Source organism: Gasterosteus aculeatus, chromosome Y (genome assembly GCF_964276395.1).
Source record: "Gasterosteus aculeatus chromosome Y, fGasAcu3.hap1.1, whole genome shotgun sequence".
Lineage (NCBI taxonomy): Eukaryota > Metazoa > Chordata > Actinopteri > Perciformes > Gasterosteidae > Gasterosteus > Gasterosteus aculeatus.
The window spans coordinates 19,307,980-19,335,557 of record NC_135709.1 but is presented as its reverse complement, the minus strand read 5'-3'; the positions used below and the strand labels follow the sequence as shown (position 1 = coordinate 19,335,557).

The window sequence follows — 27,578 nt, the reverse complement described above, 5'->3', positions numbered from 1 at the left end:
GTTTGTTTTCAGATGACAGCTTAGGGAGGGATATAGTGAGATCTCACTTATTTGTAATGTATCGTGAATGTGTGCAGGCCCGAATGGTCCACTCTGATTAACTTTTTCTGCAGGGAGTTAACTGTCAGAGTTCTTCCATTGTGTGACCTGTGCAATCTGTAATTAGACAGCCTGTGGATTTCTGATATATAGGATTTATTAGCAGGTAAACCGCTGCAGAAAATAGGGCCAAGGATCAAATGTTGTCCATCGAGAGGTATTAGATATCTTACTAACACGTTTCCAATCAGCATGACTAGTTTTTATTAGCAGACTTCAGAGACAGAGCTGACAGTGGTACTTTAATTTGTCTTGTTATGGAAATAAAATATAGAGAATATTACACTGACAAAAGATTTAGAGAGGGAGTGGTGCCTGTCTGTAATTAAGCAGTTTTGTGTTTCTCTCTCTACTGCCGACTATAACTTCAGTTATAGGCCACAGAAAGATGTGTATATATATATGTATAAACTCTATAGTTTGTCTTTAATGTGGCCCGGCGGTGCTTGTCCTGTATTTTGTCTTTGAGATGGGAACTCACGAAGACCAACAAGCGAGTTGCATGCTTGCTTAAACGCAAGGTGGAAAAAAAAGTTGATTGACTGTTGCAAGTAAAACAAGCAATGTCTTGTGAGCTAGAAAAAATTATCTATGTTGTTCTGCCAGGTCATTGCCTGTGGTTGGGGGAATCAAGACAAATAGCTGTGCTAATGCACTCTGTCCTGGGGAGATGAAGGGGTTTGATAGTAGTGTTCTCTGCAGGGCAACTGGGTGTTGCTAAATGCCTCATTAGAGGTGGTCTCCGTGTGAGAATGCCAGAGCTGACAACTTATGCTGGGAATATTTTTTGCTTACTTAGCATGTATTGCACGGCATCTTAATAGATTCTGGATACTCGTTATTCAGCGGATGCTGGTGAATGGCACGTATTCACTGTATTTGTAGGAAGTTGAAACCCCCAAAGTCCATATATTTGAGGAGGTAACGACTTTAAAAATGTTATCTGTTTGGAGATCAGAAGCCAGCGGCCCCATATTGGCAGCTGCAGCTTTAAATCTGTCGCCCTCACCATTGGGATTGTTTCTCTTCGCCCCTTTGCACCGTGTGCCGGCCACGCTGCCAAAGACAACAGGGACTCTTGCCGGCAGGAAGCGGAGGTGTTGCTCAACCCACATGTACGAGTTGTCTGTGTCTCGTCTTTCACACCTCTGTCTCTCACCATTTCTTCTCCCTCTCTCTCTCTCTCTCTCGTTTCATCTCTATCATTCACCCTTTTCAATGCCTTGCTTTATTGTGTGACTATCTCCCGTCTATGGGTGGAACGTTTTCAATGCTCCTCTCCTAATACGATGAGCCTTTTTTTGTTTCTAAAAGGGGGCAGACGAGGCCTGTGCTGCTGATAGATGTAGGCACTCAAGCGGTAAAGAGAGATACATTACGTGAACGCTATCCACATGGGGGAAATTGTGTCTCTGCTCCCCCTGAAGATGTTGCAGGGAGAATGAGCCCCACTGGCAGCACTATTGCAGTCACTGAAAACGTGTGCAAAGACTTCATTTCACACTCTTTTTCTGCAGATTGCCCATCCATCACTCAGCGCTCCATATCTGTAGTTCTAACCCTGAAGGTGTGAAGGTGCCTCAATTTGTCATCTTAAGTAAACAGCAGTCTGTTTATCGGGCTCTAATCCTCTCCAGTTTAAAGCTATGGGGGGGCTTGGATGGTCGCCACTATGCCCTGATTTTTCATAATGAACTCAACTTTCAAACACCAGATGCCAAAACTGGACTGGGAAAATAAATTAAGTGAAATGACTTTTATCTGTCTGCCAACACGCCAGGCAAATCTATGTATGTAGATGTGAACGAAGGAATGTATGTCCTCAGATGGTCAACTAACATATGTATTTTCCCCAAACGGGAGCTTCTCTTATCTATTCATCCTGTTCTTCCCACCGCAAGAAAAGTGGTTCAGATTTGGAGATATGTAAGTGTTGGCCACATTCATTTGGGCTGACATTGTTAATGTCGTTACTGGACAGGTGCATGTGTGTAATGTGAGATGAGGGGTATGAGGAAAGTATAAAGGAGATGTTGCAACAAGGTCTGAAGAGGGAGGAATTCTTCTGATGTGTTCATTAATTTTTTCAGTGACTGCTTGGTTAATTAGTACACGGCTGTGGAATGCGCAGGAATGCATGTTAAAAACGCTCCTTGTGTTCATTTGTTATTTGGATATGGGTGATGCATTAGAGGGGAACAATAAAGCTATTTCATTGAGTTGGCACAAACAGCACCAGTTTAAAAGGTAAATCAGGAACATTTGTTTGAAAAAGTCAGACCTTTAAACAATTGGATACAAGTTGTTTGCAATAGATCTTAATTTCAGGCAGAACTTGTTAACCGCCCTGTTGTAAATCTGCAGTTTATTGGATCTCTTTTTTTATATGGAGTGTTCCCAAAGCAATTGTTACCGGCACCAGACCCCTCCACAAGACCACTCCACCGCCATGAAGACGGGGGCCTGTGGTAATCAGAGTCTGGGTGAAGTATGGCCTCTGCACTGCGTGTCTGGCAGCAATTATGGCAGCAAAGGGAAGAGGATTAAGGTACTATCCCATCTCGGCCTTCTATTAGTGGGATTGATGTTGTTGGCCACCCTCCCGTTTGGAGCAAGCATCAAACAATCTGTGCCCAGGGTCAAACTCAGCCAAAATGGTAAGAATTTTTTCTTTTTATTTTCTTTTTGTTAAAATGTTGTATGGAATTGTATATGTCCAGTATTAAAGTGTGATGAAAAAATAAGGTTTGGGTAGTTTTAGGCCATTTTGGATATTTTATCTCTTGCCAACAACCCTCATCATCAGTACACTTTAGAGTGACTTTAAGTTACTGACTCACAACTAAGATTCTCTTGATTTTCATGTAATCTTTTTCACATTTTTCTTTTATTTAAGCCATTCCTGTCTTCAAAGCCCATGTCTAGCATTGTCCATCTAACATTTTGTCTCCTCTACAGTATTTCCCTTGTGGTCTTATCCACACAGTCAAGGGAAACGAGTGAAATGAATGATTCTTAACAGCATAACTCAGTTATGTAAATCTCCTTTGAAACAACACTGTAAAGTAGGAGAGATGTAAGACTCCCTCACTGATCTGTCAGCCCACTGTATAATTCACTGGTCACATATTGTAAAACAACAGCACAATCTATTAACCCTCCCATTGATATATATCTAGCTCAGAAGCGCGCAGTTACTTAAATACAACGCTGTTGCAGTCCATATATTTCACGTTGACGCTCTCAGTCCGCGGTGAAGCCGTCGTTCCTTTGTACATTAGCCGGTCCTGCGCGCTATGTCGATGTGTTTAGTTTTGCGTCAACTGTTTGCTTTATGCCACCTGGGGCGAGCTGAATTATTGCTCCCCTTAAAACCCATTCGGAACTCCGGAGCAAACTTAACTTCAAAGTCTCCATCTGTCTCATTCTACATATCAGCTAAAAAAAAACCACATAAATGAACTTCAGTCTCGCTCCATAAAATTGAATTGAATTGAAACTCTCTTTGACTTCAAACCTCCAGAAGCTCTCTCTTGGTCAAAGACTTCTTAAACCCTCGACTGGAAAGAGATATGTCATGAGTCTCCAACATAAATATGTGGAAGAAATGATTGCTACGGACAGCGTTTACCCAGCAGGGGAATATTTAGCTCTATACTTTGTTGGCTCAAATCAAATCAGCCTTTTGATAAAATGAAGCAGTTCATTATTTCATATATGATTGCATTTTAATGGGGCCATACATCTGTAACCGTCCAGAGTCACAACACAGAGATTGTGGCCTTCTGCCAAATGGGAAGTGAGATCATCTGGCTTGGATTTATTTTATGCTACACATTCAGATGGTTCTTACACCACATGCCCTCTTCCTGCAGTCTGTGTTACTAAATAGCTACAGTTTATTAGTCATATGGTCATAAAGTAGAAAGACACTTTGCAGGACATGTTGCTTCTTGTAAACAGTTCTCAATGCCTAACCTCAAATTAGTGAACAGTGTTTAGTAACAGTGAATATAAACACAGTTCAGTGATAAATCTGTCAGTTCTGGAGCTCGCCTTTGTTGGTTTCTTTATTTCTTAGTTGTTATTGACATTACTGGACATAAGTCTGTTATGAAATCACAGAAAGAACATCCTACACTGCAAATATATGACTGCAGGCCAAGGCCATGATCCTGCAACATGAAAGCAGCATCCTAATCTCAGTTATTTTACATTAAACTAATCTAATGAATTTTGTTTTACTTCACGCTTAAATTATGTGACTTCCTCCCTGCAGATATGGCAAATTCATTTACAGCAACACTGCAGCAAAATATCTTTTCCACTTCACGCTCATATTAAACTTCAACCTTTAGTCGAAAAAGGCACCGGTGCCTCACTAGTCCCGGTGATTATTGAGCACTTCTACAATAGCAGACATTATGTAGTGTTAGGCTACGGAGCGTAAAACTAGTTGACCAGCAGAGAGTCAAACAGGTTGATGTCTTACTCAAATAAAGGTGTTGGTGAGAGTACTGCAGAGTTTGGGGGGGACTTGAGTGCTGTGCTGAGCAGCAACAGCTCTGCATGCTGTGTCTGTCAGCTAATATTTCCATGTGTTTACAGAGCAGATTAGCATTAGCCAAGGGCTAACAGGTTTAATCTCTATGTGAGGTTTAGCCCACCGGACTCCCCCCACATTGAGCCAGTGTTTATTCAAAGCATGTTGCTATACTGGCACACTGAATTTAGCCTGGTGATGGAGGAGATTTCCTCACATCAAGGAGATCAAGGACGCAGTGCTGAGCTGAGAAAGTAGTCAGTGCTGAGCTCCCAGAAGCCTCGAGTCCAGCCGATACTGACACAATGCACAGCCTGTCTATGGTACACATTGATTCTTTGTATAGGCCTACCGTTTATTAAAACCACTACCACTAATAATCACATACAAGTAAAACAGGACACTTTACCATCACCTAATGGGTGAGCAACAGGTATTCTTATCACATGCTTATTCATATCAGGCGTATGTTGCAACCACAGCTCATTTTAAGGAAAAATGTCTGGTCACCTGCAAATTAAGTTTGGGTTTCTGAAAAGCATTTTTTTTGCCACACGTCAACGCTAGTTTGTTCATTTTTCATTGTTAGCTCTATGCATCCACCCTAGTATCTATGTCTGTCTGTTGCTCTCTCTGGGACAGAACTGCTGCGAGCCGGCAGTGTTTCTCTGCTGATGGAGCCCTCCGATGGTCTGCACTCCCACTCGCTGCTGCTGGACGAGGAGAGAGGTTGTCTTCTGTTGGGAGCAAAGGATAACATCTACCTGTTTGACCTCGACAATCCGGCCGGAGCCCCCTGAGAGGTAGACTATGCTGTGAAGGGCACTGAGAAATGTTAAAAAATTATATTCACAGTGGAAGGCTGTAGAGACATCGAACTTTCAACAAGAAAACGAGGCAGGGAATACATTTAGCGCAATAAATAGACAGCAACCTTTGAGTTTCTATCTGTTCAGTCCATTTACTACACAATAAAGGTTTATTTTGGTAAACCTTTAAGCGTTTCCAGTACATTTAAGAATCCTCACATCCTCCGACCGGATGATCGTGCTGTAAGAAATACATGTCTACAAAGGAGATGAAGTTCCTCCTCCCCAAACAATAAAAGACGCACCCTGCCGACATCCAGAGTCTTACTTGGAGTCACTTGAGACTTCCTGACAACCTCTTCCATTTGCTGTGAGCGGCTTACTGTTCTGGAGACACACCATGCTTCAAGGTCATGACACTTTTACCTGTCTCGCCGTTACTTGAGTTGATGTGAGGTATTTCTTTTTCCATTAGCGTGTTGCTAAGCTGAAATGAACTCAGCCCTGTGTTGCTTTAGAGAGTAGCTGACCTCTCAGTAAACAGCAGGCTGGAGATGTCTGTCTGGCGAGGTCGGGGTCATCGCGGTGGAGGGCACACACACACGTGCAGAAAATGTACAGACATACGCACAGCGCTCACGCTCACACTTACACAAACACATACATGCCTTTGGACGGATGCCATAAGCTAAAGTTTGTATATGTGAGTGTGTGTTTATGCAGCTGAGCTTCATCCGCGAGTGGGACGACAGTGTGTATATTTGATTTTTATCTGGTTATTTTACTCTCAAAGTGTTGCCTTTTTGTTGCTTTTCTCGTTATCGATACTTATGCCAGGCAGATATCCACCAAAGGTCTAATTCTATCTGACAGAGTTTGAATGTGACAGTGATCTAAAAAAGCAATCTTTGTGTTTCACTTAATGAAGAAGCATACCTCAAAAAAGGAGCCCCAGGCACTAAAACACAACCCATTTTCTGCAAACAAACATTCTAATTGCTTCTTCCTTGATATTCGGGAGATAGCTGCTATGATATCAACGTTTGACCACAGTCTTTAAATATCCCCATATGCTGAGGTAAATTGATCACTTCTCTGGCTTTCAAAAAAACCCCAGTTGAAGCCCTTCACAAGCCTCACTCATTCAACACATCCCGTTTTAACACTGTTTTTTTGAAGGTTCCTCGGTGGCCTGCAAACATTTGGCATCGTGAGATGTTTTAATATTTGTGCTGGTGTATTTGCATGCGTATTCAGGCTCTGTGGACCAATGAAGAAGTTTGGAGATCGCTCTCCTTGGTGGGATCTAGGGGAGGTAACAGGTTAAGCACATAAGCCTGTTATGACACATGTGTGAACATGGTGCGTTACACTGAAAGGCCCTCTGGATGTAGTGCGTCCTTTGCCCTGTTCTACCAGAACCTCGAGGTGTTGATTATTGCACAACTGAGATCTGTTGTTCAATAGTCCCCTAAATGTTGTTGAGAGGCAAAGAGCCAAAATGTTGACACGCTCATTTGATTCAACCTTAATACAATACTGGAAAATGTATAGAAAGAAAGGGAAAATAACTGAATTAAAAAAGTGAAGAAGAAATCTTAAATAATTACAGGAAATAGTAATAGCCTGAACTTCTCTGGCACTTTGTGTCAGAGTTAAGGAGCACTGTTGGCAAAGGGCCTGGTCTCCTGTTTTTAGTCTTTAAAAGCCACTAGAAGGACATTCTGATAGATCTTGGGCAGCAGTAGAAGGCTCATATCAGTAGTGCCTTTTACAATTGTATATTCCACTGTAAACTGCACATGTATTCACTGTAGAGATGCCAGGGAGTATTATGACTGGCATACTGCATACAGATATGTGAAATTGTTCTCCTGTTGGTTATCTGTCATTAGATCCATTGGCCGGCTCCCAGAGACAGAGTTGATGTGTGCAAACTGGCGGGAAAAAATGCAAATGTAAGTTTTTCCAAAAATCTCTGAAGTCTATCAGTACACTGTTTTTGTGTTATAATATACACAGAATGGTCAAACTTCTCTCAAAATGTGAATTCATGCTATTTCTCTGCCCCTTCTTGTCCTAGTTGGAGTGCGTCAACTTCATAATGGTCCTCCACAACTACAATCGCACACATTTGTATGCCTGTGGGACAGAATCCTTCCACCCCAACTGTGCTTTCATCGAAGTCACAGGCCACCGAGGGGTAAAGTGGATATCAGTGAATCTCAGCAATACAGCTGACGCAAGTTCAGGAGTTGCATTGGATTTTGTGAAAGTTTATTGTCAGAACCTTTTACCGTCTTTTTAACCAGGAATACATTGTCTTTCCCCTCCAGTCTCTACTCAGATGTTTGAGTAAATTTCTTTAAAAAATTCCATTATATTTCCTGAAATGTTCCTCAATTCGTATTTTGGTTCACTGAGGCAACCCGACAGGATGGTAAACAATATAATTTGTTAAATGATGGTGGTTAAGTTGTATGTTGAATGACTGCTATTTGGCTTTTAATTCTAAGCATGATAATGTTCTGTATTCGTGAACGTTCCAGATCAGTACCTTTACGCGGGCACATCCGACTTCCTGGGCAAGGACACGGTGTTCACACGCTCCCTCGGGCCTCCACCTGACCAGCACTACATACGCACGGACATGTCTGAAGAATACTGGATCAACGGTACACACATGCTTGAATAACAGCCACAGGCTGAGTGCGCTCGAAACTTGTTATTGCTTTTTGTCCATACTTCCAGCTTCTCTGGTGATACAAAGAGCCTCTCTGTGCCCTCAGGATGGTTATTGACATTCCACTGGGGAGGAAACAGACCACTTATTCATTTAGCTGGAACTTTTATATGAACGCCATAGCTGAACAGGAGCCACACCTACGGTGGAATTTACAGTGTGCCACAAGTTTCACGTTCTCAGTCACACGACCACGTAGCCGCACACACACACACACACACACACACACACACACACACACACAAACCCAGGCATGCAAAGCCATCACTGAGGAGGACATGTGCAGACATCTGCAGTCCTGAGTGATTCACAGCCACTGATGGGTAGTCGTGTATAAACTGTTGTCACCGTGATCTAAATCCTTACACTTGGCCTCGACATTTCACAACCACAGTCAGCGGTGTTTGGAGACATTATGTAGGAGAGCACGTCTTATTGGCCTCTGCGTTCCTGTGAGCCTGCGAAACATCTTTCCAGTGCTGCGGGACTAACAATTACCTTCTGTCGAGTGTGTTAGCAGTGATACATTTAAGTTGTTCCAGTTGGGGAATCACCCTCTGGTGGTTGGCTCTTCTCATAGAGGTTGGGCTAATGTTGATGAAATGTCACTGCAACACGAAGTGTAAGCTTTTGGACTGACTGTAACATGTTGTCGATCGTCTCCTTTTCCCCGCAGCGGTTTCCTACATCTCGTGCTCATCCTTGTTCTTCTCCATTTGTCCTCATAGCTGAAAAAAAAAAAAAGGTCAAACAAACAACATTTTTGTAACGTGAAAACTGCAGTTCTCCTCAGCTTCCAATAACAATGAGAAGCCAAACAGATTTCCCATTGTTGTTGGTGGAGACCAATATACAGAATACATTGTTGTTATTTTTGGTTAATTTGGTTTCCAAAAACAAGCCTCAACAAGAAGGCCAATGTTGCTCCGTGTCTGCTTGTGTACTTACCCTGATGTGGTTAACTATTCCAGCGTGGGTTTTGGAGTTAAAGATGATCTATTCCACACTGTTGCTTAACCTTTACTGCCAGACAAGCTGAAAATCATCAAAAACTAACCTGAATATCCTGGAATTTGCTGTATTTGTCCATTTATCAAACTACACCGTACTGTTGAAGATTTGTGCACAACCAAAGCCTTAGCTTAGTAAACACTTTTACTAAGTAATGAATCTGACTTTTCTGCACAGAGCAGGATAGTAAATAAACATGTGCTAAGTTTAGTGTTAATGCCATCACAAGGCAGCAACGCATGGCAAATCCATTACCGGACTTATTTTAATACTCTTTAATACCCTTCGCTCTCTCTTCCTCTGCGTGTCTTCAGAGGCCAGGTTTATATCTGCTCAGCCCATTGCAGACACCTATTATTAATTTCATTTATTAATTCTGGTTTGCCCTTTTCTCATGTTGGGCCGCTGTATGGTTTTGTTTCAGTGTATGTGGTTGTGTTTCAGAACGATGTGGGTGGGCTGAGGAGCCTGACCAATAAATGGACCACCTTCCTCAAAGCCAGACTTGTGTGTTCGATCCCTGGAACAGACGGCATGGACACACACTTTGATGAGCTCCGTAAGTGTTTGTGATAATAAATGGTGACAATATGGACCAATTAACTGAGTATCATCTTCCAAAGTCTTCCTTTTAAGTGCATTTCGAACAATGTCAGCAGTCGTTAAGACGCATCTCTTCTTATTTATTCATTATATTGTAATAAAACAATTAACCTGCATGTTGATCCCTCTCTTTCTTATAGAGGACATATTTCTGCTCCCTACCAGAGATGAAAAAAATGCGGTCTTCACCACCTCCAGGTAGGTTTGGTTTTCATCCAACCCTCATCAAGGCCAACTTTCCTCTTCCTCCGTAGTCTTAAACTGCTCTCTCTGTTTCCTCTTTCCTCTCAGCTCCATTTTCCGTGGGTCAGCAGTGTGCGTGTACAGCATGGCAGACATCAGAGCCGTGTTTAATGGGCCGTACGCACACAAGGAAGGGCCCGACAACCGATGGGTAGAATACGAGGGAAGGATCCCGTACCCCCGTCCCGGAACGGTGCATCCTACTTAATCAATCTGAGCTAAATAGGATTTTCTTTGCAAAAATGGGATTCCGATTCATTGAATCCTCAACGTTCCTGCTGATTATATAATAATAAACACAGCCTGATTAAAAAATGTCAGTGTAGCACCCGTATCACCACTCTGTGAGTCACTCACGTGAGAATGGGGGGTGCTTGGGTTCGATGTGTCGTAAAACCTTTTAGCAAGAAGCTATTTAAAAAATAAATGAGACCCAGAGATGGATGTTCTTTTAACAAAAGTAAAATAAATAGGGCAACGCCCTTGTTTATTTAAATACAATAATTAATTTTCCCCAAAACCCAATATTACCAAATAGAGAAAAATAAATAACCAAAACTTCCCCAAAACATAAATAATAAACTCCAAATTCAGTGATACAAACCCAATAGTATCAAGGACGTTACATCAAAATATATGTTCGAAATGTTCCCGTTCCTCAACTCGAAGAATACCAGAGTTCAACAATAACAACAAAAACTTTCCCCTCCAAGTGTCATGAAACAAGTATCAGCCGATGCGGTGTTGGGCCCAATCACCACACACAGCCACACATGTTCCAGTTACTCACGGCAACGATATGTACAGAAAGAAAACACGTTGCAGACCTGTTTGGTCTGGCAAAACATTGAGAGCGCTGAAATAACTTTGAAAACATTGAGAGCGTGGAAACTCGGATCCGCGATGCGAGTCACCGACACGTCCGCCCGGCCACGCCCACCGTGGCTAGCAAGCTCGGCTCCCTCGATGGCGACCTCCGCTGCTTCTCCCCCGCTCTGTCCGACGGGGTTTCAGCTTTGGTTTCTCCTCCGTTTCCAGGCTCACAAACACACCGAGTCCGCGGTCCACTCCTTCCAGCCTCCCGCGCCGGTTTATTCTGCCTTCTTGTCTCCTGCTAGCGTCTTTTTCTCTTCCCCAAAAACGCCGGCGTCCCGTCTCTTCTCGACTTCTTCTCTCCTCCTCGAACCCCCAAAAACTTCCAGAACTTTCCAGTCACGTGTCTTCCCCGTTGTTCTCCCAACCAATCACCATTGGCTATACAGCGCGAATACACAACTGACCAATAATACGATAACAAACAGTAAGTACTAAAAGACTAACGGCCTAAAGCCTCTGGAGATAGTATTTAACTAAACATGAACTTAACATTAGTATTCATCACTATAACAAACATTACTCCATGCACAACAAATAAACATCTCCCCACTTAGAAATCAGGTTTCCCCTATTATGTATTTAATGTAAAATAAACATTTACTTTTTCTTTTTATAGGCAGGCACCTAGTTTTGAAAGTATGACTATAGTCCTAAGGTCACCAGGGGACTACACTCTCCCCCTTCTGGACAATTTTGATGCCCTCATCAAAATAAACCTTAGAGAACTCTAATAGTCTACCAGCCAACACTAGGGACCGGATTAAAACAAGTGTAACACAACGCCATGGGGTGGCACCAGAGAGTTTGACATACACCGCTCCTGGAGTCTCCATAGAGTCCACTTCCCACCAACACGCCATGGCTTAGGACTGTCACAGGGTGGTCACAAGGCTTGCCCAGTTCATCGTAGCTCAGCTTGACCACTGGACGAATTACTCGTTTTGAATGCTCAGCTTGTCCACTCTCAGCTTGAGTGTATAGGGATTGACGTCTGCTCCCCCCTCTAGAACGTCGACTTCTGGATCAGCGTTGGGAGGCTTGTTGGTCAGATTATTGACCGCTGGCTCTATTTCAACCGGGTCGTGAACTTGTCTTTCAGGTTCGGTGACAATTGGCTCGGATTGCTCCCGGGACAGTTCTGAACATGTCAGCAACTTGTCCCAGTCTAACTCAAGGGGGCTTGGCAGGTATACTTCGTCATACTCTAATTCTGAGGACACGTCGTCATCTTGGTTGGTTGTCGGTCCTCGTTCTTTTGTCTGTTGATGCAATGCTCTGGTCACAGGTCTGTGTTGTGCCCCCACTTCACCTTCGTCGACAGGGATTCTCACCAGGTAACCAATGGGTAACAGGTGGTTACGATGAATAGTTTTTTCGGCTCCCATGCCCCTCTCTGGCTTGATCTTGTAGACAGGTAAGTTGGGTAGCTTCTCCATAACAATATATGGTGAGGGTAACCACTTGCATTTCAATTTGTGCTTGCCTGTGACCCCAAGGTTTCTCAGCAACACCCGGTCGCCTTTGTCAAGGACTTGTTCTTTGACGTGCTTGTCGTGTGCTTTTTTATTTCTTTGGTGATTACTGTCCGACGCTTCAGTTGCAAGACGGTAGGCTCTTTGGAGATCTTTCTTTAGCTTAGCAACATACTGATGGTAGGACTTGGTCTTTTGATCGTCCTCGGCCACGCCAAAACAGATGTCTACCGGTAAGCGAGCTTCTCTGCCAAACATTAGCAGGTAGGGCGAATACCCAGTTGCGTCGTTTTGAGAACAGTTGTAGGCATGGACTAACTGACTGATCTTTTGACTCCATCTTTGTTTTTGCTTTGGATCAAGTGTGCCCAGCATTGACAAGAGCGTACGGTTAAATCGTTCTGGTTGCGGATCTCCTTGAGGGTGGTAAGGCGTTGTTCTTGACTTACGAATACCCAACATCCTCAGTAAATCTTGGATCAGGTTGCTCTCAAAATCGCGGCCTTGATCCGAATGTATGCGGGCAGGGAGTCCGTAGTGTACAAAGTAGCGCTCACACAGTATCTTGGCAACGGTGACCGCCTTCTGGTCTTTGGCTGGAAAAGCTTGGGCATATCGAGTAAAGTGGTCAGTCACTACAAGGATGTTGGTGAAACCTTGAGAGTCTGACTCAAGTGACAGAAAATCAATACAGACTAGGTCTAGAGGGCCTTGGCTGGTAATCTGTTTTAAGGGAGCAGCTCTCTGAGGAAGGGCTTTGCGAGTGATGCATCTGCCGCAGTTTTTGATGTACTGCTCCACTTCAACTCCCATTTTCGGCCAATAGAACCGGTTTCTGATGAACTCAATGGTCTTGTCCATTCCCAAGTGACCTGACTCATCATGCAAAGATCTCAGGACCATCGGAACATACTCTCTTGGCAGTACCAGCTGCTTTACCTCCGTCCCATTTTTCTCAACCTTTCTGTAGAGCAGATGGTTTTGAATGAACAGCTTGCTTACTTCTTTGTTCAACAGGACAGAAATTGGATTATCGGGGCTGATGAATGATGAACCACCACAAAGCGACTGCTTGACTGGAGCGATAGTAGGATCAACATCTTGAGCGGTGACCAGGTCTTTGTAACTGAGCTGACTCAAAGAACCGAGATCCAACCAAACTGGGGAGGCAAAACACTCTGGTATACCATCAGGTGACACTCCAAGGGACTCGGCCATCGTTGTGGACTCTGTTGGAGTTTCACAGCACTTGATCTGCTTGCACAGGGCTTGAACACTTTCAGTCGATACAGTTTGCCAACCTTCTTCTGTGTTCGGACAAGGGTTGCGTGACAGGGCATCGGCGTCGATGTTGCTGCTGCCAGGCCTGTATTGCAGGGTGAAATTGTACGTGGCGAGTGCCGAGAGCCAGCGGTGACCTGTCGCATTGAGTTTGGCAGTCGTGAGAACATAAGTTAGGGGGTTGTTATCAGTCCTCACGGTAAACTGTGCTCCATACAAGTAGTCGTGGAACTTGTCCACCACTGCCCACTTAAGTGCCAAAAACTCAAGCTGGTGCACAGGATAGTTCTTCTCAGAGGCACTCAGCTTGCGGCTTGCAAAAGCAACAGGTCTCAAGCCCTCAGGGTACTCTTGGTTGAGGACAGCTCCAAGCCCTTGGAAACTGGCATCTATGTGAAGTATATAAGGCTTGAGAGGGTCGGCGAATGCCAGCACGGGTGCATTTGTGAGGCAGTGGATGATCTTTTTGAATGCCTCGGAACATGCCTGGTCCCACCGGTCCCCAAAAGGCTCATTGACTTTGTAGTAAGTCTTATCTGATGCTGAGGTAGACTTGTGTTTCTTTTGGGTGGGAGGATACCCTTTGCACAGCTCTGTTAGTGGTCGGACGATGATGGAAAAGTTTTTTATAAACCTGCGGTAGTAGCCGCAGAACCCCAAGAACGACTGCAGAGAAGGAAGGTCGGTTGGCGTCTTCCACCGCGTCACTGCGTCAACTTTGCTCGGGTCTGTGGCGATACCGTGCTCAGAGACTATATGCCCGACATATGTGACTCTTGAGCGACAGAACTGGCATTTGTCGAGGGACAACTTTAGTCCAGCCTCTTCAAGACGAGCGAGAACTTTGAGGAGTCTTTGCTCATGCTCCTCCAGAGTTGTGCCGAAGACAATGAGGTCATCTAGATAGACAATGACTTCAAGCATGTGCATATCGGCGACTGCCTTTTCCATAAGCCGTTGAAATGTCGCAGGGGCCCCTGTAATTCCCTGCGGCATCCGCTCGAATTGGAAAAATCCTAGGGGACAGATGAAAGCGGTTTTGTCTTTGTCCTCCTCAGCCATTGGGATTTGGTAATAGCCACTGCGCAGATCCAACACCGAAAACCACTTACTGCCTGACAAACAATCGAGAGCGTCGTCGATTCGGGGTACAGTGTACTGGTCTGGGATAGTTCTCCGGTTCAGGGTGCGGTAGTCGATGCACATACGAAGTTGCCCATTCTTTTTACGTGCAAGAACAATTGGTGAAGCATATGGACTTCTTGATTCTTTTATGATCCCCGCCGCCAATAAACCTTGCAAGTGACGTCGAAGGTCATCCAAATCCGCTGGGGCAATACGTCGAGATCTCTCTCTGAAGGGAGTGTTATCATTCAGGCGGATGTGATGTTCTACCCCTTTAGCCAGACCGACATCCCACTCTTCAACAGAGAACACCGGGGAATGTCTGGAAATCTTTTGACTCAGCCTCTCTTTCCACTCTTTGCTTATGGGTGACTCACTGAAGTCAAACAAAGAAGGATCCATAGCTGGAACAGATTCCACATTAGGGTTCGATGCATCGGTCACAACGTCAGCGACGTGAAGGTGAGCGATCACAGTGCCCATTGGAATGGCAGTTTGCTTCAGAGACTCATTACGCAGTAGCACCAGGAAGTTGTTTGAATCGAGCATCTTGGAGAACAACACAGTTGGCTGGACAAGTACACTTGAAGGAAGGGTAGGTGAGCGGGCTCGCTCAATGATGAGTATGCTGTCTCTGATGACTTGTGTTTCTTTAACTTTGCAGATAGCAATGTATTGTATACAGTGCCAGGGGGGATTCTGAGAGGACCAGGCCCAGCCCATTTAACTTCAGCCACAGGCAGGTCTTTGTTGCCTTTTATGGTCATCCCTGCAGGAATGGGTAAATGGTTTTTCTCTTGCACGTGGATGTTGAGTGACTTTATGTTCTCCAGGTCCTCTTTTGTTGTTCTGGACTCGAAAGGCTGAACCCCCCTAACGTTTGTGCCGATAAGGACAGGTATAGTCTCGGAGCAACGTGGATCAGGGCACACCAAGGCCAAGACAGAAACAGACTGGACCTTGTGGGACTTCGATTTTTTTGGCAACTCCAACTCGATCTGGATGTACCCTTTGTACGGGTAGCTGCTCTCTGACTCACTTAGGCCCCATATGGCTAGACCTGTCACAGAATTTAACTGAATGTGTGATAGGTGTTTAGTATACCAGCTGTCGAAAATGATGGTAACTTGCGACCCACTGTCCATCAACGCGGTGCAGGGGTTGCCATTGCCATCAGGTTTAAGGACTAAATGTTGACGACGCTGTAGGGTATGCATGCTGTCATCTGCACATGGTGTATGACATGACCTTGGCTTCAACCAGGCTACTAACATGGTAATCAACTACTCTTTTGTCTGCAAAACATAATCAGGGCAAGGAAAGAATGCGTGGAGAATTAACTGTGTGCTTCAGGTATGCAGCTGTTTGAGAAATTGTTTACTCAGAAAGGGGGGGGGGGTAGGAGTGACAGATGTTCCAGATGTGGGACGCCTCCCGCTGTTCTTCATTTCACCGCCAGGGGAAGACATGCGTCATTGTATTGTCAGACAGAAACAACAAGTCATTTGGATGAAAAGAACTGTGGGAAAGATACTCACTAACAACCACTCTAGGAGTTAAAGCATCCTATGATTGTGACACTTTTAACAGAAGATCAACATTTCTTTACGTGGTCCTTCAGTGTCCCAGCAGGACGTATGACCCGAGGATCAAGACCACGAAAGACTTTCCAGATGAGGTGGTCAGTTTCATTTGATTCCATCCTCTCATGTATCACTCCGTCTACCCTCTGACTGGCCGACCGGTGTTCACACGCGTCCGAGTGGACTACACCCTTTCCCAGATTGTGGTGGATAGAGTCCTGGCGGAGGATGGACATTATGAAGTGATGTTTCTGGGAACAGGTGAGTTACGGACCCTCTCCGCTTACTTGAGATTCTGTATTTGACCAGCAGAGGGCACTACATGACTATGAATTGTCTTTGGCCTTTTGGCCAATTCTGCTGATGCTGTTATGGTCTTGTGGTTGTAAAACAAGTCACATTTGCATCCATTATCCTGTCTCCGGTTCTGCATTTTAACACAGCAGTGCTCAGGTCAGAGTGGCCTGGTGTTTGTGCTTTAGTGTGTGGGCCAGAAGTGCACGTTTGCATGGGATAAGAAAACAACATAGTTTTAATAGCTGGTTGTTGTTTTTTGCAAAGATTCACTTCTGAATTCAAATGTGTGCAGTGTGCCTTGCTAGATTCATCCCAATAACTCCTCCTGCATTCCGTTTCACTCTCTGTCGTAGACGTTGGCTCGATTCTGAAGGTGGTGAGCATCACGCAGGACAATTGGTCAACAGAGGAAGTGGTTCTTGAGGAACTTCAAGTGTTCCAGGTACTGTTTGCAGCACAGCTACACTCACACAAATGTAGAAAAGCAGGAACACAAAATTGTTATTATAGCTGAGCTTTTTGATTGATGATGCAAACTGTTTCCTAGTTGGTGGAACAGTTTACTCATTAGATGGTGAAATGCTATTTGAGACACTGGCGGATTTTTTAGAGCCATTAATCAATTAACTTATGTGTTGTTTTTACTCAGTAGGTGCTCCAGCAATTGATTATGTATTATTCATTGAAGTGTAATGTTCGTTTGTTTGACTTTTTGCAGGTTCCCTCTCCCATCCTCAGTATGGAGATGTCCTCTAAAAAGGTTTGACGTCGTTCTCATCCATTTCATTCCCACGCTTCTTCTTTTGCCTTCATTCATGCCTCATGCATTCATTCACGCATGCTGTTTTTATCCCTAATTCCTTCATCTATTCAATTTTGCTCTCTTTTTCCTTAGCCTTCCCCACTTCCTTGTACCTCTTTCTACCCCTTTGGCCTCATTATCTTAGGGTCATGGGTGTCAGTAGACACTTCAACCCCAATCATTGCTTCAATTAATCTCCAGCAGTGTCGGTATGTGCATGCTGGCTTTGTGTTTTTGAGAGGCTGTTTAGAAGTTCTGCTCAGGAATCTCCTTAACTTCCAACGAGTCAGAACATATTCTTGGAGTCACATTTCAAAACAGAAATCCTGAAATCTCTGTGGTCTGCTCCATGTGCCTGTTTGAGGTTGTAATAAGTTATTCATGTTATAAAGCCTTGACCCACAATTATTCATGAGGTCAATTCACAGTAGGGGAACTTGGAGGTAAATGTTGATGTATGGAGACCACATGTGAGAAAAATCATTTTTCTTTCCAGGATAATCTATCAATGTACAGTTTTATGGGCCGCTTGTGTTGCTGCACTTTATTCAGGTATTTCTCTTCCTCTACCCAAAGGAATCTCCTTTGTGGATGAGACATTTGAACTAATATTGGTCTGTACGTTTGCCTTTTCCTGAAGCCCAGTGTGGTGTGTGTGTCTCCTTATAGCAACAGCTCTACGTGGGCTCGAGTGAAGGACTAGCCCATGTTTCAGTCAGTAGATGTCAACTATACGGCCACGCCTGTGCCGAATGCTGTCTGGCACGAGACCCCTACTGCGCCTGGGACGGACACACTTGCTCACAATACGTCCCTGCGTCCAAGAGGTATGCTGGCCCCGTGAAAATACTTTGTAGCATCATCCAAAACGTAGCATTCATCCCTTTTTGATCATTTTTTGTGTGTCAGTAGAACAAATGTAGGGCTGTTAAAGGTCAAATCTGTAACTCTGCACATTCAAAAGGACAGAAAAAGAAAAATCTCCATTTGCTGTATGTAATTATTTTGTTGTGCACTGCTTCAAATCATCAGTTATTCTCCAGAAACATGCACCGTCAACATTGTTAAGAAAATTGCACCATATATCAGAACATACAAAAAACTACAAAAATCATATAACAACATATAACCATTTCTCAACAGACACACAATAGTGCATACTTCTGTAAGCATAAAACTGACAATGCAAAATATAAAACTGGAACATTTCAATTTATTGTTAAATTTATTCCCTCTTTGTTGCAGCATTGTGTGATTTACAGCAATAAACTTGAAAATATTTTGCATCCAGTGGAAAAATGAATAAATCCTTTGCGTTTGTTAGTGAAGTGTGTTTGTGATCCCTTTGCTGGCTCTTTACTCTTAAACTGTCAAGCGGAGTTCCTAGTTCTTGCTAAATATGTTTCCTATTTCGGTTCTCCTCACCTCTTCAGAATATTTTTGACCTTTGGGAATCCATCCGTTGAAGCATTAGTAGAGAAATGCTGTTCCTCAGCTGATTAGCGCTGCAGTCATTCCTCTCTTCTACAGTCGGTCCTGTCGGTGCAATGCCCGTGTGTGCGTATTGCTTGTGTGTCTGTGCATTTTCTTTGTGTGCTTGCTTGCACGGATCGTTTCGAGGTCACACTGCCAGATTTTAGTCCAGTGGGGAGGCTGTTATGGTTTGTGAAACAGTGGAGGGCCAGTGTTTGGTCACCAGAGCTCTTAGAAAGCTCCACAGTGTCATGTCAGTGTAGGCTACACATGTTCAAGTACAAAGGAATGACTAAAAGAGCCTATATGACCCTCTGCCAAATCGGAGGCCAAAGAAATGGCATTTTTCACTTTAAAATAGTTTCTAGTTTTAACTAGATTCAGTATTTAGCTTTTGTTTATGATAAACTATGTTTTTTGGCATAGTCTGTTATTGTTGGAATGCATTAAGCATTCCAAGTATTGTTCTTTATTCCGCCTTCTTCTATTTCTTCCGTTGCACCTTTCAACTCCTTCACACTTTAAACACAGCTATAAAAACTTTTCCAATAATAAAATATTCAACTCATTTCCGGCTTTCCAGCTATGAATTTTCAGCAGTCAGTTTGAGAAATATGTCGGCAGATTTGTATTGGAGCCTATGGGGCTTTTAGCAGAGGTTGTGTGACTGTTGGTCTCCGTAGGCCAAACTAAAGAACTCTGGGATTCCATAGCCACATAACTACAAGCAGCACAATCATGCCATCACGTTAAGCTAAAAATGAAGCCTCAAGAGTGTATATTTGGCTCTGAGGATTAAAATATTCAACTCCTTTCGGCTTTCCAGCAATGACTTTTCAGCTTTATACCCTTTTAAGCTTTAATTTATATAAATCGGTAATCATGAATATTTCAGCCATAGGAGCCGTATTTATTACCGGACAGACATGAAAACGACATATTTGCGTTCGGTAGAGTCTTGGGTTAGGGTGAGAACATGGCGCTAGCAAACACGGCGCTAGCTAGCATTTCACCAGCAATAACATGACCAAACGGCTGACAAGTGGCTAAAACAGCGTGCCAGCACTTACTCTCCCTTCCCTACGTAGACTGGCAAACACACAGGCCTACGTGGGAAGCAACATGGCGCTAGCTAACACGGCGCTGGCTAGCATAGCGCTAACATGGCGCTAGCTAACATTGCGCTAACATGGCGTTAGCTAACATTGCACAATCACTAACAGTACCAAGCGGCTGAAGAGTGGCTCAAACAGCGTGCCAGCACTTACTCTCCCTTCCCTACGTAGACTGGCAAACACACAGGCCTACGTGGGAAGCAACATGGCGCTAGCTAACATGGCGCTAGCTAACATGGCGCTATGCTAGCTAACACGACGCTGGCTAGCATAGCGCTAACATGGCGCTAGCTAACATTGCACAATCACTAACAGTACCAAGCGGCTGAAGAGTGGCTCAAACAGCGTGCCAGCACTTACTCTCCCTTCCCTACGTAGACTGGCAAACACACAGGCCTACGTGGGAAGCAACATGGCGCTAGCTAACATGGCGCTAGCTAACATGGCGCTAGCTAACATGGCGCTATGCTAGCTAACACGACGCTGGCTAGCATAGCGCTAACATGGCGCTAGCTAACATTGCACAATCACTAACAGTACCAAGCGGCTGAAGAGTGGCTCAAACAGCGTGCCAGCACTTACTCTCCCTTCCCTACGTAGACTGGCAAACACACAGGCCTACGTGGGAAGCAACATGGCGCTAGCTAACATGGCGCTATGCTAGCTAACACGACGCTGGCTAGCATAGCGCTAACATGGCGCTAGCTAACATTGCACAATCACTAACAGTACCAAGCGGCTGAAGAGTGGCTCAAACAGCCAGTGAAAATCTCTCATGTCTTTAGATAGCTAGCTAGGCTGTCTTTGATGGCCTTTGTGGCACTGACTCATGCAGACATAATACTACCGGCATTTCTACTGCTAGACTTCAACAACTACTAATTTTACAACTAGTGGTATTACTACAAATGATACTATTACTCACTACTACTACTACTACTAGTATTTCTACTGCTATTAAAATGACTCCTAATAGTAGTACTAAAATACTACTTCTTCTAGTAGTGACTCTGCAACTGACACGACTAGGGAAAAGTACTACTAGTATTTCTACTGGTATTAATACTACAATTACTACTAATGTTACTACAAATACTATGACTAAAAATATTAGTATTCCAGCTGTTTCTACTGCTATTGATACTTAACCTACTATTACTACTTCTACTGCTAGTACTACTAATACCACGATTACTAACTACTACTAATATTACTACAAACCTTTTTTTATTCATCCCAGCTTTTGTCATTTCTGTATTTTTTTAAATTAATTTAAGCTCCTGCAACTTCTGTATTTTTTAGAAAATGTATTGAGATTCAGCTTCTCCCATTTCTGTATTTTCAGCAGTTCTTTCAAATAATTTCAGCTTTTATTATGCCTGTATTAACAGCAATGTTTTAATATTGATTTCTGTATTTATTTGCAATATTTCACATTCATTTCAGCTGTTTTCATTTCTGCTTTTTCAGCAAATCTATTAATTCCTTTCAGCTTCTCCCATTTATGTATTTTCAGCAATTTCAAATTAATTTCAGCTTTTCTAATATCTGTAATTTCAGCAAATGTATTAAAATTCCCTTCAACGCTTTGTAATTTCAGCAGTTTTCTGAAGTTCATTTCATCTTTCAGCATTCCAACGCATTTTCAGCAGGAAATGCATTTTCTAGTTATTCATGTGTCATTTTAAATAACAATATAGATTTTAAATGCACATTAACTATTATTTTCATCTTGATCAGTGTTGCATTTAGGTTATTGTGGCACATTTAAACCATTCCCAAAGCTAACCTATTGAAATTCCCACTCTTTTTTTTAAAACAAATTACATATATTGGTGACATTTCTTTTCAAATTGATTTCAACTTGTATCCCAACTGTGTGTTGTTTCTCCAGGCGAGCCAGAAGACAGGATATCAAGCATGGAGACCCTGCCAGTCAATGCTGGGACACAGAGGACAGTACGTACACCTTGTTCTCTTAAGAAGAAGTCTCACCTTCTTCAGATGTACACACATACACAGTAAACAGATACACGATTCTATCAAAGATCACTTGACGAAACCTGCATGATTCATTTTTTTTCTTGGATTCATAACGTATGTGCTTTCTTTAGGTCTCGTCGGGGGACGGTTGGAAGAGAGGGTCCTCTATGGGGTGCAGAGCAACTCAACTTTCCTCGAGTGTATCCCCAAGTCTCAACAGGGTCAGACTCGGTGGTACATTCAGAGACTTGGATCTGGTCAGAAAATGCACTTGTCGACACATAAAGCCTGCTAAAGCCTGTCAACAGCTTATAAAGTATACAAAGTTGTATACCGAAAAGTCAAATCCTTTGTGGAATTATAGGTAATAAGGGAGCCATTCGGGATAATGAGTGTGAGAAATTACTTAATCTAATCTAGAGACCCACCTGAGTGAATGTGACATTATCTATTTTCATGAAAAATGAGGAATTCACAGATTTAGTTGCATTTTCTCACGAGGTCTTCATGCCGAAATGCAACTGCTTTTACCTGTTCGAAATGTACTTTAGAATATACAGTATACTTTCACTTTTGTTCAGGACAGAAAATGAAGCGTTGGATCAGAAAACCAATTCTATAAACTGAATTTCAAAATTTACTGACTTCACACTAAGCATTACTGAAAAACAAATAAATCACTTAAGATCACGTTAGTTGAATAGTGAATACTTGTAAAAAGTGGTGCATATTTAGTGTTGTTTCTCCAAACCCTAAAAAACAACTTTGATTACGTTGCACAAAAGTCACTTCAGATCTTGGGAGACAAAGTTGTACAGAGAAGGACACACGGCAACAGAAAGTCTAATGTGTTTGTATTCGAGGTGTGGAAAGGAACTCATTGGCGATGACACTCGTCTCCTGAATGAGACAACGGAGACATGCTTACTCAGCACCTCCCTGCCCTCCTCCTCCTTATCCAAACACACAAAGCCTCCTCCACCCGCTGCGAATGGCCAACTCAACCCATTCACTCCTCCTCGCTCTCCCCACTTCCTGATCCACTGGTTTACTCCCACGACCGGCCTGCTGTCCTCCTCTGAGGGGAGAATGTAAACACACTGACAGGTGCGGAGGCCACTAAACAGCCATGCGTTGCTCTCCTGTGCAGCAGAAAGCTGTATGTCCCTTGGTGTGCGTGCGTGTTTGTGTGATCATGTGTCTGTTTCTTTGTGATTCCCTCCAGCAGAAATGATAACATGGTGCTCCCTGGGGACGGCCATGTGTTTGGGGGGTAATCAACACAACGGGGTACTTTATTCGTTTGTGTGTGTAGGCATGCAATGATATGTCACCTATGGTGCTCTAGACAAAGTGATAAAGGAGTGAATGCCGACAAATCTTTTGGGGTGTCATCATTTTCATGAGGAAGGATCACACACTGGGCTTTACAGCAATAGAATTGTCATAATGTCCAATGCTCTTTATTTTTATAATATCAAACTACAAAGTGCTGCTTTACTGCCTGAAGAATATTCGGATGATGAGCAAATCCTTAAGCCATAAAGCCGTTCTGAAATGATGGGACGTTCTCAGACAAAGCAAACTTAAGGCTTGCACTTACCAAAAGCAGTACTTCACTTAATAATTAAAAGTGTCTCTGCAATACTCCACATGCGTGCACGCTTGTTTCAAAATACGTATGTAACTCCTCCCTAAAAGCAGGATTTGTTGGCACCAATAAAGACGATCTGGGTGAATTTAAATATCTGACATTATTCACAGATGCCTTAATTTTGGACCGGTAGTGGTAGTTGGTCCCTGCAACGTAACTACAGGGTAACATTGTTCTTTGTTTTGTCAGATGTGTCAGGAAATAGGAGTGATGGGAGAAATTTGTTTGCATTAATACGGCTGAGGGTCAAGATCCAAAGAGGCGCTTTGCTCTGCGGGTCTGCCTCTCGCTGGGTGACACATCATCAGTGTCACACCGGAAAAAAGCCCCACATAGCTGAGGTTCACAGGAAGACAAACAGGCAAATATTCATTGTTTTCCACACGCTATTACACCCCTGGGGGGTCGGAGCGGTGCTGTGGGATGTGCTGTTGAAGCATCCGCAACACATACAAATAGTGTGTCATGCACACACATGGGCTGTCCTGGGAACACAGCTGTGTTGTTTTTAGGCCCCGACAGCAGCTATGCCAATCGCTGAATCATGGCGGACGCTAAATGACAAGAGCGGCCTATAAACATCGCCACGCCACTTACCCATTTATTTTTCTGAATACTTTCTGTAGCCTTTGCGTACTTCTTTCACTCATTATGCGTTTAAAGATCTCCCCACCACCCCATAAAGGCCCCTGGCTCCCCACACACAACTCCATATGTTTCCTGTTTCAGGGGTCATTACCATGTCCAACGCTGCCTGGATACAAATCAGGCGTGAACGTGTGTGTGTGTGTGGTATCAGGCTGGCGTTTTGTAATATGCAGCCATTCCAATTCATCGTTGTGGTCTTTGTAAAGCTTTGAATCTCAATTTTTGGAAAGCAATAACCAAGTTCACACGGTTGACCTTTTCCTCGGTGACGAAGCTCTCACACATCTCTTCCTGTGCGCCAGGTCCGGCCGGATGATCGCGTGACACGCACAGATCGAGGTCTCCTGATCCGCTCCCTCCAACCCTCTGACGCCGGCGTGTATGCCTGTGTTGCCGAAGAGCACTTCACCCACACTCTGCTCCATCTCACGCTGCAACTCGTTACACAAGGACAGCTGGATGGAAAGCTCAATGCCAGCAAAGACCCGGCAATGGAGCCGCGGCCCGGCGCCGAGTCCCGCCAGCGGTATAAAGACTACCTGAGGGTGATGAGCAGCCCCTTTGTGTCTCTGGAGGAGTACTGCGATTCCCTGTGGCTGGAGAAGAAGCTGTCCCGGGTGCGGGGACGAGGCTTGGGGGCCGGCAAGTGGAAACATATGGAGGAAATGAAGAAGAGCCGGAACAGGAGATAACCGGGGGAGCGAGGGAGAGGGGTGAGGACAGCAAAGCAGTGAGGGGTGTGTCTGCATTCACCGGTTGGACGAAGAAGCAGAACGTTACACAGAACTGCAAAATTCTCAGCTCAGAGTATACAAAAGACTCACTCTGAAATATACAGCTCAAGAGTTAAACTAGTAGCAATTTTAAGTAGTGTTGGGTTATGAATATGTCATTCAATGAATCTGCCAGCATCTGTCCTGATTGCGGATAACATGGCTTTAAATGAAAACAACGAGACTGAATAACAATAGTTATCGCAATACTTGAAATTAATTTGACATTAGCCCTCCGTCGGCTTGATCGGTCGTGGAGGAGATGAGCAGATTGACGGTCATCCTACAGCAAAAGGGTTCGCCCCAATAGTATACAATGACGGTTAATAGGGGCGATCATTTGATATATTGAAACCCATATTTGAGTTGGGAAAAATATAGAAGAAAAGTTTGCTTGTGGTGATGTCAATGCATGTCATGTTGAATGACTGTAAATATATGTATACCATGTACAGGAGATATAGAATGCTCAATTTGGTCTTTATACTAATCTGTTTATTTGTAATTATACTCACATACGTTTGGAATGACATTTTTTGCAAATGTCATTCCCACAATGTAGGTTTAATTGCTATTTTTCGTAATTGCTGATTTTTAAAGTTATCTAAATAAAGTTGTCTCGGGCCTCTCTTCCCTGAATGTTTTTTGTCTGTCATTGTGTGAAGAGATAAAATCAATACAGACAATATAATTTACGGTTAAAGTGCAGTTATATGCAGTCTCAAGCAGACAACAGACATGGCAGAGAATAGGTGAGGGTTAGTTCAGCTGAGAGTCTCCTGTTATAGAAACACAAGTCCTGTACACTGTATGCCGATGCCAGAATGATCCAGGACCAGCTGTTCTCTTTGTGACAAAGAGACAGAATGTTCAGGAGAAACTGAGCTAAACATAAAAGTTGTTATCAAACTAAGCAATTTACAGGTTTCCTAGAATTAATTAATCAATAGAAGTTTGTCATCTAGCATTATGCGACCCAATGATATGCTCTCTCGTTATTGTAAATCGTATTTTATCTGTTTTTTTATCTGTTCAGGGTTTGGAGCAAAGGTCTCTAAGCTGTGATCTGTATTAGTTAACAATAATAATTAATGCACAGTATTTCTTTGCCCGAATGACTTCTTTAATTTAATGGGTCAAATGTTACATATGATATATTGTCATGAGAATATTCTTATATGTAAGAATATATTTACCTTTTTAAAAATGTTAGCTAGTAACGGTTACTCAGTGAACATATTAATTGGCTGACTTTTTCACAATGGGTTTTTACATAAGACGTTTTACTTTTATCTAAAATGTATTTTAAAAAATGCTATTTTTACTTGAGCAAAGTATTCTTGTACTCTTTTCAACCTTCCCCATATTAATAATAGATCATGGAAAACTGATTTCATTTCTTTTACTGATCTCACAGGCCTCCTGTGGATATGTGATCGTCTTAGCTTTATTATTTCACATTACTATTATCATTACACTTACTGTACTTGCCTTCTATACACGAATGCACAAAAGAACACCATCGAAGTCTCACATTTTGTGGTGTTCCACAAAGAAAGGACTGCTTACAGACTTGAAAGCTCAAGAAATGTGAAACCACTTAAAGAAGAAAATACTCAATAGTCGTCTTCACGAAAAAAAAGCAGTGCTGTTTGAATACTTCTTGTGTAACTTAGCAAACGTTAACCCCGTGCACGACGCAATGGCCGTGTCCCAATCCACACTATATGTGTGTTGTGCTGAAATATAGAAATGTAACAATTCTAGCCCTCTTTGGGCTTCCACAAACGAGATTATAAGGAAGGAAGTGCTCAATTTGATGTGATGGACATAATGAGCTGTCTGCTTCGGACCCCCGTGGTGGCCTGACAAGATTCACGTACAAAGGCACATGCATATATCATACTCCTTTTTCACTGTCTTTTTAAATGGTTTCCGGTGTCCAGTGACCCACGTGGACACATCAAGGTTAGATACAGTGCATTGGACTGGCAGCTTCCCAGCAGGAGGCTCAGGTTGGACTGGCATCAGAGGCTGACTAATTGACTGATATCATCTAGGCCCTGATGGCGTTGATGCTCGGTGCAGTTCTTTAATTAAAACAAAACATACTTGTTATTCTGTGTAAGTGTAGGCGGGGTTGAGTAACATCAAACTACAATATATGTCTGAAGGCAAATCATTGTCAAAATCCATACTTCAAAGTTGGCAAGATATTCACAGATTCGGTTTTCCCGGTTCAATAGCTCGTCAGCGAAACGTTATTTTACTAATACGGACCGGTCTGCGAGCTGGACGCATTGCTCTTAATGTGAGGCCGAAGTGAGACTCCGTATTGGTAAAATGATGGTAAATTTGGGTTGTAGGTGGTTGTCAACTACAGTCTACTACGCTTACAGAGAGGTGTCGATTATTTTTTAACAACGTTTTAGCTCATAGTTTTGA

The 27,578-nt window shown here is 43.3% G+C and overlaps 1 pseudogene across 1 annotated transcript; it reads left to right on the top strand.

Annotated features, from left to right (window-relative positions):
• LOC120812306 (semaphorin-3D-like) lies at positions 1–25,772 on the top strand (annotated as a pseudogene). The gene is made up of 15 exons (XR_013455020.1): positions 1–2,756; positions 5,285–5,445; positions 7,347–7,409; positions 7,535–7,654; positions 8,001–8,126; positions 9,650–9,764; positions 9,949–10,006; positions 10,100–10,244; positions 16,427–16,649; positions 17,039–17,127; positions 17,404–17,445; positions 18,157–18,314; positions 21,970–22,034; positions 22,190–22,230; positions 24,663–25,772. The product of XR_013455020.1 is annotated as a semaphorin-3D-like (transcript).
• Positions 25,773–27,578: the final 1,806 nt, after the last annotated feature.